Below are 12,805 nucleotides of genomic sequence, written 5' to 3'. Positions count from 1 at the left end.
TTTTATGCATGTTTAAAGGGAATTGGTACTTGTAATCGCGCTTAATAAGATAATTAATAATCTTGTTTAGGGTTAATTATGATTATAATTCAAGTGATCGCCCATAATAGTTTATTTGTGCATTAATATTCAACCAACATAGATAAACAGGTTTAGGGTAAACCTATTGATTGCATGTTAGTCAGAAAACGCACATGAATACGATCAGAAAGTAGTAGAGGCCTATTACTAGGGCAGGTTCAATCTCTTTTAGGTTGGATTTGTACCTTCATCCCCGAACTACCAGTCATGGTTCAAGACCTATTGGAGTTGACGATCTCTTGGATCGTGAAGGGGTGTAACCTTCACCTCGTGAACGGCTTACAAGTTCCTAAAAAAACTTGTTGGCAACTCTTTAGCTCTATCTTATTTCCCTTTGGACGCCACTGTACTTTAGTGTATGATCACAGTGGGGTTCAAGCTAGGGGTAATGCTTGAAATATTCCCTACAGGTATCCCAAATCGTTGTGAACCATTTGGAATGAAACCCAAGCAAGGCATCATCAGGGGGTCTACTAAAATCCTAAATCATATGAAAACCATAACACACTAGTAGAAAAAATGCAATTTGTAACGCCCTATTAGTAACTGGCGTATGCTATGCTAGTTACGAAAGCATAAATAGTAACCAACTAAGATAATGCCAGTTACAAATTTCATGACATTAGTAATCGGTGTAGTAAATGTCAGTTACTAATATGTGGTTTATCATTGTTTGAAGTTTTATTGTAACTGACTAAAGAGATGCCAGTTACAAATATTAAGTCAAAGAAACTTTGATTAAAAAGTTTGTAACTAGGTTATAAACGTCAGTTACAAATATTAAGTCAAAGAAACTTTTACCAAAAAGTTTGTAACTATCTTACAAACGCCAATTACAAATATTAAGTTACTACTTCCTATTATTTTGATTTAATTATTATTGAAGTTAGAGGAAATAATTTCTCGCTGAAAACAAACAAAAGATTTAAACTTTTTATTTTTTCCACTTTTGCTCCAACTTCTTGCGCTACTAGTGAAACTCCTTCTTTCTCCTACAGTTTCTTCTTTCACTTTCATTCATTAGTTTTTCGAATTTGGGTTCAGCCTTTTTTTTCTTTTTTTTTTTTAGATTTTAGAATTACTTTACCCTCAAATTATATATTCTATTCATGAAAGAGAATATATCCCACGCTAATTTTCACTTTCGCCTCATTCACTCTGAAAGAAGTGTCAGTCTTTGCACCGCCGAATCCACCATCGCATGCCTGTAGTAATCGACACACCGGTGCACGCCGCACCCATTAAAGCACCATCGCACCGCTGCACCGTTGTGCCACCACTGCACTAACTAGGTGAGTTTTGAATTATTCCTCTTCTTTAGGAATTTGATTCGAATTTGTTAATATAATTGCAGTATATATTCATTATTCGAATTATAAAATTAAATTGTAGTTATAATTCAATCATATATTCCTCGAATTTTAGTATTTTAATTCGAAATTTAGGTAGATTAAAAGAAACTTCAAAGTTCTTATTTGAGGCCAAATTATTCAATCAATTTTTTTAGCGCAATTATTTCTATCAAATTTTAGCAATTTCAATCAAATTACACTTGATTTATTCAAATTACATTTATTTCATTTTCAATCATAATGGTATTCTCCAAATTAATCAAACTGTGGTCGAATCTACAACCTTAATTGTACACTCTCAAAATTTGACCATCTTATTATGAAAATGGTCGATAATGAAAATGCTAAGATTTGCAAAGTAATCATGACTAAACCTATGCAATAAGTGAACGAAAACATTCATAATTGCATGTAAGAAATCAAGCATATCAAATATGGGTGTGATTTCTATAAATGTTTTATGAAGAGTACTACTCTTAAAACATTTGGGAAAACCATTTATCATAAGATGAAACGTTATAAAGTTTCATAGTGGAATAAAATTTTTCTGAATATTCCACAAAACTATTTAATTGTGATTTAGAATTAAATATTGAGTCCATTAAATTTTGAGAATATTAAAAATAGGGTATCAAGACAATGTCTTGGATAAAGAAACGCCTATTAAGTGAACATTGAATATTTTGATAAAAAAATTATCCTTAATCAAGGTCATTTAAATGGTGGAAGAATAATGACCACTTGAGATAAGTGTGTAGTATGATTTATAGCACTGTTTCTTGTGCTACGAGGACATGATTGTCGTAAATAATTTACACAGGTATTGGTTTAGAACCATAACGGATCGACCTATGAGAATACTTTAAAATATTTAAAAATCATCATAAGTATATTTCCTTATAGCTTTCGGAACCTTTTTCCTCAACCATGAGTATTGTGACTTCTCTTGTTTGAGTACTAGTCCATTTTGAGGCAGGTCAAACGTCTTTCGTACATGGGATTATAACGACGGCAATCGGGCGGTTAGGTCCTCTTAGTAAGAGAAGCTGACATTACAATATTTGGAATGTCCCCCTACTAAAAATAGGGAACATGTTTTTGTTATCTACAAGGCCTCTTGAAGAGCGAGACTGTGAAAATGCATAGTCGTGCTCGGATGGATTTTAGAAATCATCTGTTTATTGATAGTCAAACTCGGATTTCAAGAAATACTTCTGGACGCAATAAGGATGACGAATAATCTTACCTTATAGTTCATGAAGAGACATTAAGTGACATATGAAAAGGGCTATTGTAGGGAATATTTCAAGTCATCCCACACTTGAACCCCACTGTAATGATCATACACTTAAGCATGATGGTGTCCAAAGGGAAGGAAGTTAGAGCAAAAGAGTCGCCAACAAGTTTTAGGAACTTGTAAACCGTTCACAGGGTGAAGGTTACACCCTTTAACGATCCATGAGTTCGTCAACTCAAATAGGTATGGAACCATGACTGGAAGTTCGGGGCTGAAGGTACAAATCCAATCTAAAAGAGAAAGAACTCGCCCTAATAATAGGCCTCTAGTTTATTCTTCTCGTATTCATGTGCGCTTTCTGACTAACATACAATCATTAGATTTACCCTAAACTTGTTTATATATGTTGGTTGAATATCAATGCACAAATAAAATTATTATTGGCGATCACTTGAATTATAATCAAATTAACCCTAAACAAGATTATTCATTATCTTATTAAGAGTGATTACAAGTACAAGTTCCCTTTAAACATGCATAAAAGGTTTGATCAAGAAATAACAATAATAACAATCAAGCAACTTAAGCATAATCATAACAATAACAATCACAATTTAAATAAACTTGTTAAAGCATAATATTAATAGCAAGATCCTATGCATGATACTAACAAGATTAATAACGAACCCTAGCATGTCACTAAACAATAAAAATCAATGCTTTAGCCCTAACGTGATACTAACATGATATTAGGAAAGAAAATAGGAAATATCCTTTTAATCATACTTGATATTAGAAACTTAACTAACCCTAAACATGATACTATGAAGCAATAAAACATCCTAGCATGATACTAGGAATCAAAATAATAATCTAAACATGATTTTTATATCAAAAGATCAATTAAACAATTAAATTACTTACTTCGATGCCTCGTATCTCTTTCTAATAACAAAATAAACGCGTTAGTAATTCAAGGAAAATAATAAAATTAAAGAATTGAAAGAGAGATTTGGGACCAAACCCTTTGAAATTATCAAACCTTTCACGTCTAGGGCGAAGGCAACTTCAAACTTGGCTAGGTGTTCATCTAGTGCTAATGAGTGTCGTATTGTGTTTGTAAAAGGTTAGGCTAGAAAGAAGTAGAGAGAATAAGCTTTAGCTTTTAGAGAGAGAAGAATTAGAGAATTCTAGTTCTTGAAAACGGAGGTCCAAGGACCCTATTTGTAAGAAAACAGCTCGGAATTGATTGAAAAGAGTTAGAGTTTGAAAAGGAATAAAACTCATCCTATCGCCAATGACAGAGCTCGTCTCCAGGCGACAAGGTGCATCACTAGGCGTTGCACTGTAGCGCCAGGCGACGAACTTGTCTTCAAGTGGTGCTAAGGCAATTTTTTGCGGATTTTGTTTTTATTATATCTTTTGATCCAGAAGTCCAAATAAGTCATATAGTATGTAGTTGGAAAGGTCTTTAAGTCTACTTTCCAAACCAATTATAATTAAATTGAAATCATTTTTGATAAAAAAAATATATGGCCAAAATAGTGGAAAGGTGTCAATTTTGGACAAAGTTTCGTATTCCATCCATATCTTTTTCGTTATAGCTCGGAATTAATATTATAATATATCATTAGAAAGATAATTTCAAGATCTATCCAAACTACTAAGATTTGGATAAATATTATGATTCATGAAAATAATATCTTAGTATATTCCATTTCGTACAAAACAAGGATTCTCAAAAGGAGTAGTTTTATTCAATTTCGAACTCTTTGAAACATAATTATCAATCCTAACTCCATTAGGATTTAAGAGAACCTTCTAGAGTATTCTAGAAAAATATAATCAATCCTAATAGCTTTAGGAATGATAATTAATAATAGGTCCTCCTCTAGATCATTGGGCCGTATGTAAGAACCAAACCGGGCCCAGTTTAGTATTTTGGCCATAACTTCCTCATAATTCTTCGGAATTGAGCTTATAATATATCGTTAGAGCTCTTTTTAAGCCCCATCCAACTAAACTATTATTGTACCCATATCATGTACCAAACTAAAATGGAATGCACGTTTTTCATAAATAGGGCAAGAAAAGAAACTTTTTCAAAAACAGAAAGAAGAGATATTTTAATAAAAACATCCTCATCACTAGACTTTTTACACCTTCGCTTTGTTTGATAATCAAATGACGTGAAAGGTATTCATCACTGGATTTGGTTTTGGGGATACACATTTGGGTGTCTACAGAAGCCCCCACTTTGACTGAGTTTGGAGAAACTTATGTTTCAAAAACAAAAGTCAAAGTAGCGATACGGACGGAGAATGATTCAGAACATTCTGCGATCCTAAATCATTCTTGTAATGTCAATACCTGCAAACTAGCGTTAGTTAAAATAGATAAGAGAATTAAGAAACGTGTATCTTGCACCGTCGAGCACACGTCTCAGGAGTAACCGATTTTATGACGATCTTCCTCAAGCTAGGGGATACCGCCTAAAGACTGCTACGCTTGTAACTGCCTCCAATTTCCATTGTGATAATCTTCCGCAAGCTAGGGAACATTATTGAAGATTGCTCCGCTTGAAACGACCTTCTACCACTTTGTAACCATCTTCCGCAAGCTAGGGAATATGAACAAAGATAACTTCGCTTGAAATCACCTCTTGCTTTTGAAAACCTTTCACATCTTAGGGAACGCCATCAAAGATAACTTTTCTTGAAGCCATCCTCAGTTGTTTGTGACAACTCTTCACAAGCTAGGGAACGGCGTCGATCAATGCTGCTACATCTCGAGCTTTTTTCTTGAATCATGGTGACAACTTTCCCAATCATAGAGAATGTCATCAAAGACCGACTCATCATGAACCGTTCTTCTCAAATCTAGGTGACAACCTTCAGAATCTTAGCGAACGTCGTCGAAGACTGCCCGTCTCATGCTATCTTCTCAAATCTTGGTGACAACCTTCACAATCTTAGCGAATGCTGTCGAAGACCACCCATCTCGTGCTATCTTCTCAAATCTAAGCGATAGACTCTTTAATTTTAAAGTCCCCCTGTTGAAGACTTCTTCATCTTGAATCTTCAAATCGACCCTTCCATCTTTGGAAACTCCTTCTCAAGAACCACATCTAAGATTCTTAAAGGCTTCAAATTGATTTGTGTAAATCTCTCATCCTAGGAATTGTTTGTGAACCAATACTTTGGTGCTTGCGATGAGCCAATGCTTAGGTGCTTTAAGCTAAGTGAGACAATCTTTTGTCAAGTCGATCACTTATTGCGGTTGTAATAAAACCGACTACTTAATCATGTCAAATTGCTTATAGGGGCTAACTGGCGTACAAAGGAACCCGAAAATTGATGCACTAGGTCCGCATAATCTAATATGAGGGCCACACATTGTGTCGTCGCACCAGCGCTCGCTGGAACTATCTGTCATTGCCCTTTGCTTTTGTCGCCAGGCGACAGCCTTGTCATCTGGCGCTGGAGTCGATTCTTTCCCATTTTGCTCTTACTGCTGATGTTCACTGCTCAGTTTTGCTCCGAACTTTGAACTTGGTCGTTTCCTTTCAACCAAATCCGCTCAAATCTTTTGTAAATTAAAGCTCTTCATCTCTAATTTACTAATCCATGTAATTTTGCTCAAACTCCTCGCATCTTGGAAGAATCTCATGCGGTCATATTCGCGGTTTTTTGAAAAAATCCGGGAATGTTCTTGCTTGCCGGGATGTACTTGCATTTATATTTTGGACTATAAGACTTTTCTCATCTTTTTAATTATCTTAGGGTTAACCTAAGGCTTAGTGTTACTCACATATGACTTGTCATGACTCGACTCAAAGTGTTTGACACATGTGTTAGACTCAATTCAAGGTGATATGACACGCGTGTGCGTTATAGTGTGATCGTGCGACTCGAAAAATGTAAAAAAGCAAAAATTTCCGTCATTTTTTGTGGAGGGTACCGACTTTCTCCCAAAAAAGAAAGACACAGAAAGGAAGAAGTTTTTGATGGTGCATGTTAAATGAGCTTAGTCAAATGTTGTTTGATACTATCTATTAAGGTGCAAGGATTAATTCATCCTAGACTATCTCAATTGTTGATTCAATGATGAAAGTATTTGGGTAACTTAGGCACTGAGGCTAAGAACTTCATACTTTGTGATGCAATGATGAGTGATGAGTGATTTTGTTATGACAAAGTATGCTTCAACGTTGTGCTAAGATTTCATGACAAAGGGTTCCTAAGGGAATGACTATTTGGTCATGTATCTGTGATGTGTGTGAAAGTGACACTAAAGCTAGGCTGCAAAGGCTAAGTGTGGGGGGAAAAAAATTTTATTTCAAAAAGAGTCAAAGGATGGTGACTCTTTAGGCTAGGTAAGATAATAAAGTAGGGATCAAGCCCCCAAGTCTAGCTCTAAATGAAAAGGGATGAGCATTAAAAATTCCTAGATATGATCAATTATGAACGTAAATGTGAATGCATTTTTTATTACGGCCGCACCTCGATGTGAGGTTGCCTATGTATCCGTTAGGAATTAGGCTGAACGTAGCTCTAGCGGAACCTCGCACAAGTGTGTGTATACCTCATACAGGTCTTTTAAGGGTTGTAACGTGGTTATGCTAAAGGTTAGAAAAGAGGGGGATAAAGGCTTAAGACCCTAGATAAGCCCCCAAGGTGTGCAAACTTGCATTTGAATCCTTGTATTTTTATGCTTGAGTTTTCTCATTTTTGAATTCTCTTTTATATTTTTGCTCTTTTTTTTTCTTTTGCATTTTTTTATTTGAATCTTTTTCTATAAGTGTGGGAAATCCCGATCATGCGGTCTACCACTCACTTGGCATTCATGTTTCTCAGGCGCGATATCGAGCACTCGATAAGAGACGCAATCTGAGACGTGTTCTTATCAAAGATATTTTCATATCAAAGACATTGGAGCACTTGCCCTATGTTACACTTTTATTTTTGCTTATTTGTATCAATTTTAATCTTTTGAATCTCTCAAGCTTTCATATTTGGAACTTGCATAAGCCGCACACCATCCCATCCTAAGGTTAGGTAGATGTGGGTTGAAGAAAGAAAGGTTTATTGTTAGATGATGCTCAAAGTGGTTTATCAAGAAAAGCTTGTATATTTAAAGGGTGAAAGGTATAATATGGGTGCAAGAGGTGCCTCTAATCATGGTTATGCCCTGTACTTAGCTTGGCTTTTTTCCTTTTTTTTTGGGAAATGCACTGATCATATACAAGGAAATAAATTCTCATTTTATTTAAAAAGTGAAGGGTAAAAATCAAACTCTAAGAAATAAATTCAAGGAGGATGAAGGGTGCCTATGCTAGACTTATTGGGGAAGGGTTTGAAAAAGAAGAAGAAAGCATAAAATCTTAATGAGAAGCTTACCTTATGCATTTGTTTCATCATTACCCTTGATTTTTTTTTTTTTGTTTGTCAATCACATGACTCAAACTCGATTCAATATGCATGGATGGAAGAAGGTAGGAAGAATGAAGGTTATGATATGGAGAAAGCATGTAGAGAATGGAAAGATGATGTAGATGGAGAAATATGAAAAATTAGGAATAGAATGTACCCCCAACTCAAATGACGAAATAAACCAACTCATGCATGAACCTAAGACATGTCATGGTGACATATACACAAAGTGTGTGCTACGACTAGTGAGTGTAGTTGACATGTTAAAACTTGTGTCATGACCATGTGACTAGACTATGTGACTAGATTCGAACAAAGACTAAGTTAAGACCTCACATATGTACATTAAACTGGACATGCTGTGGTATTTTAGTCATAACTTTTGATCTACGACTCTGATTGGGACAAAACCAACGCCAAATTAAAGATAAAATTGGGGCTACAGATCCATAGGCTGTACGACTTGTAACTCTTCCTAGAACTCCGACTATGACCAAAACAAGTTGAAGTTTGTGCAGTATACGGGAATAAAAATCTGGGTTAACTCAAAGGAACTATGACTCGATTTTAAACATATTTATTAGTTAAAATTAGTTGATGAATTAATTAAGCAAAGTCCTTTAGTCATTGGTTAGTTTATTTAAGCATATTTATGATCACAAGTCAAACCAAACGGTTTGTGTAAACACATATAGGTTATGCACAAACAAAGAATTCACAATTAGTCAAGTAAGCACAATATGATGCAATGAGTTTGCAACCTAACCATGGCTCTAGTTCTCTTAATTTCAAGGATATGGGTTAGTCATAGAGGGTCCATGGTTATGAGTCCGAATGCACCGTGCGGAAGCCTTGCCTTTGGAAGGGTTGGCGCGTGTGGATGGGACCCCGCGAGTTAAACTCACTTTCATGGTTTGGTGAATTCAACGATCTTAGATGTACCCTTCGTTGCCAGGAGGGTTCGATTGGTTAGATGGATCATGAATTCCCAGAGGGTTATTTCCATATGTAGAACACATATGGGTTTCACAAAAGAGAGAAAAACTCAATCAGGAAGTAGAATCGAGCCAATAGTGCTAGAACCAGTCAAAACAAGAAGGAAGAGTTCTAGCTAGGTATTGGAAGAACACGGTGCGAGACAATAGAGTTTGTCACCAGAAAATAACTCCGTCGCAAGACGACAAGGTTTTCGCCAGGCAACGAGGCTATTTCTCAGGCGACGAACTCTATTTTCTCAGCGCTAGTTCTTACATGCCTCAGCGGCTTTCTGTGTTCTTATAATTTTCCAGTTTTCGCGGTATTATTTCGATTCTAGTTATGAAAGATATTTCTCAAATTTCCTAAGTGTAAAAATCCTATGTTTTTTACTCATTACGGATGGTCTTTCAAATGAGAACCTTTTTTAAGCATATGAAAATAATGTTAATCAAAATTACGCACATGAAATACTTAGAACTTTTCGAGTGTCATCCACTCATTCTAAATCATTACCAAAATAAATTTTAGGAATTAAAATAGAAATACTCCCTAGCAGATTCGCCAAAAACTGTAGGGAATATTTCAAGCCATCCTTCACTTCAACCCCATTGTGATCATACACTTAAGCATGGTGGCGTCCAAAGGGATGGAAGCCACAACAAAAGAGTCGCCAACAAGTTTTAGGAACTTGTAAACCGTTCATAGGGTGAAGGTTACACCTCTTAACCATCCATGAGATCGTCTGCTCCAAAAGGTCTGGAACCATGACTGGAAGTTTGAGGATGAAGGTAAAAATCCAATCTAAAAGAGAAAGAACTCGCCCTAATAATAGGCCTCTACTTTATTCTTCTCGTATTCATGTGCACTTTCTGACTAACATACAATCATTAGATTTACCATAAACCTGTTTATCTATGTTGGTTGAATATTAATGCACAAATAAAACTATTATTGGTAATCACTTGAATTATAATCAAATTAACCCTAAACAAGATTATTAATTATCTTAATAAACGTGATTACAAGTACAAATTCCCTTTAAACATGCATAAAAGGTGTGATCAAGCAATAACAATAATAAAAATCAAGCAACATAAGCATAATCATAACAATAACAATCATAATTGAAATAATCATGTTAAATCATAATATTAATAGTAAGATCCTAGGCATGATATTAACAAGATTAATAACAAACCCTAGCATGTCACTAAACAATAAAAATCAAAGCTTTAGCCTTAACATGATACTAACATGATATTAGAAAAGAAAATAGGAACCATCCTTTTAAACATACTGGATATTAGAAACTTAACTAACCCTAAACATGATACTATGAAGCAATAAAACATCCTACCATGACACTAGGAATCAAAATAATATTCTAAACATGATTTTTATATCAAAAAATCAATTAAACAATTAAATTACTTACTTCAATGCCTCGTATCTCTTTCTAATAACAAAATACACGCGTTAGTAACTTCAAGGAAAATAATAAAATTAAAGAATTAAATTAAAGAATTGAAAGAGAGATTTGGGATCAAACCCTCAAAAATTATCAAACCTTTCACGTCTAGGGGGAAGGCAACTTCGAACTTAGATAGGTGTTTCTAGTGCTAATGAGTGCGGTATTGTGTTTGTAAAAGGTTAGGCTAGAAAGAAAGAGAGAGAATAAGCTTTAGCTTAGAGAGAGAGAAGAATTAGAGAATTCTGGTTCTTGGAAACGGAGGTCCACTGACCCTATTTATAAGAAAATAGTCTGGAATTGATAGAAAAGAGTTAGAGTTCAAAAAGGAATAAAACTCATCCTATCACCAATGACAGAGCTTGTCTCTAGGGGATGCGGTGCATCGCCAAGCGTTGCACTGCAGCGCCAGGCGACGAACTTGTCGTCAGGCGGTGCTAAGATAGTTTTTTGCGGATTTTTCTTTTTATCATATCATTTGATCCAGAAGTCCAAATAAGTCATATAATATGTCGTTGGAAAGCTCTTGAAGTCTACTTTCCAACACAATTATAATCAGATTAAAATCGTTTTTGGATAAAAAAAAAAAAGATATGGCTATGGCTAAAATAGTGAAAGGGTGTTAGTTTTGGATTGAGTTTCGTATTCCATCCATATCTTTTTCGTTATAGGTCGGAATTAATATTATAATATATCATTGGAAAGATAATTTTAAGATTTACCTAACCATATAAGATTTGGATAAAGATTATGAGGCATGAAAATAATATCTTAATATATTCCATTTCGTACAAAACAAGGATTCTCAAAAGGAGTAGTTTTATTCAATTTAAAACTCTTTGAAACATAATTATCAATCCTAACTCATTAGGATTTAAGAGAACCTTCTAGAGTATTCTAGAAAAATATAATCAATCTTAATTGCTTTAGGAATGATAATTAATAATAGGTCCTCCTCTAGATCATTGGGCCGTATGTAAGAACCAAACCGGGCCAAGTTTAGTATTTTGGCCATAACTTCCTCATAATTCATCGGAATTGGGCTTATAATATATCGTTGGAAAGCTCTTTTTGAGCCCCATCCAACTAAACTATTATTGGACCCATATCATGTACCAAACTAAACTAGAATTCACGTTTTTCACAAATAGGGTAAGAAAAGAAATATTTTCAAAAATAGAAAGAAGAGATATTTTAATAAAAACATCCTCATCACTAGAGTTTTCACACTTTCTCTTTGATCGATAATAAAATGACGTGAAAGGTATTCATAACTGGGTTTGGTTTTGGGGAGACACATTTGGGTGTCTACAACTATACACTAAAAAGCTCACTTGTTCGGAAGGTCAAGTGGGAGATTGAAAGGAATGGTGTCCTTCGAACAAGTGTATTATTCTGATAAAGGGATCAAAATTATTAGAAATCTAATTATTTAGTGAGCTTAAGTGATTGGAATGCCTAGGTAGAGGCCGCTTCAGTTCAGTAATATTAATGTATAATTAATATTACAGCTTAATCTTGACTGAACCCTTTGTGTCACACCCAAGAAACAAACGAACCGACACGATGAATTAATTCGGAAGGAATTAATGAGTTGCTCGAGTAATTAATATATAGACGTCGGAAATTCAAGCTTTGAGCGTCGATAACGAGCGTTGGAATTCGAGTCGAAATAATAAAAGATGAGATGGTAAAATCGCTAATTAATCAACAAGTTACCGAAATACCCCTAGTATCGGAATACCCTAGGAAAACCGAAGCCTAGGGGCATTTGTTATAACCTAGGTGGCTAGGAAACGCACCAAGCCGAGCCTAGGGTGGCTGGTGCGTGCTAGCGCACCATGGCTAGCATGGTGCTAGCCACGGCAGCCAGGCCAAGGCAACAGCCACAAGCCAAGGCCAGCAATTGGATGAGACGCAAGCCGTAAGCCGAAAGCCATGGCCAGCAGCTAGCTGGGCCGAGGCTGCAGCCTCAATCCAAGGCCAGCAGCAGCTGCGTTGTGGCAGTATCCCACCCGGCTGCCTTGGTGCCCAGTTGGGGGTGCCACATTGCAGCCACCCTTTGGTGGTTTATGTGTGTTGGTGGCCGGCTCTTAGGGAGGTGCTTGGCGATCAAGTTTGGTCCCCTCCCCTACGTGTGGTCCTCACCTAATTCTTCTCCTAAATGTGCCAATTGTTGATGAATTAGTTTTTCTGATATTTAATTTTATTTTTGATTTAAAAATAAAGAAAGAATATTGAATTTACTAACTCTTCC

Source organism: Chenopodium quinoa, unplaced genomic scaffold, assembly GCF_001683475.1.
Source record: "Chenopodium quinoa cultivar QQ74 unplaced genomic scaffold, ASM168347v1, whole genome shotgun sequence".
NCBI lineage: Eukaryota > Viridiplantae > Streptophyta > Magnoliopsida > Caryophyllales > Amaranthaceae > Chenopodium > Chenopodium quinoa.
This window is presented reverse-complemented; position numbering follows the sequence as displayed.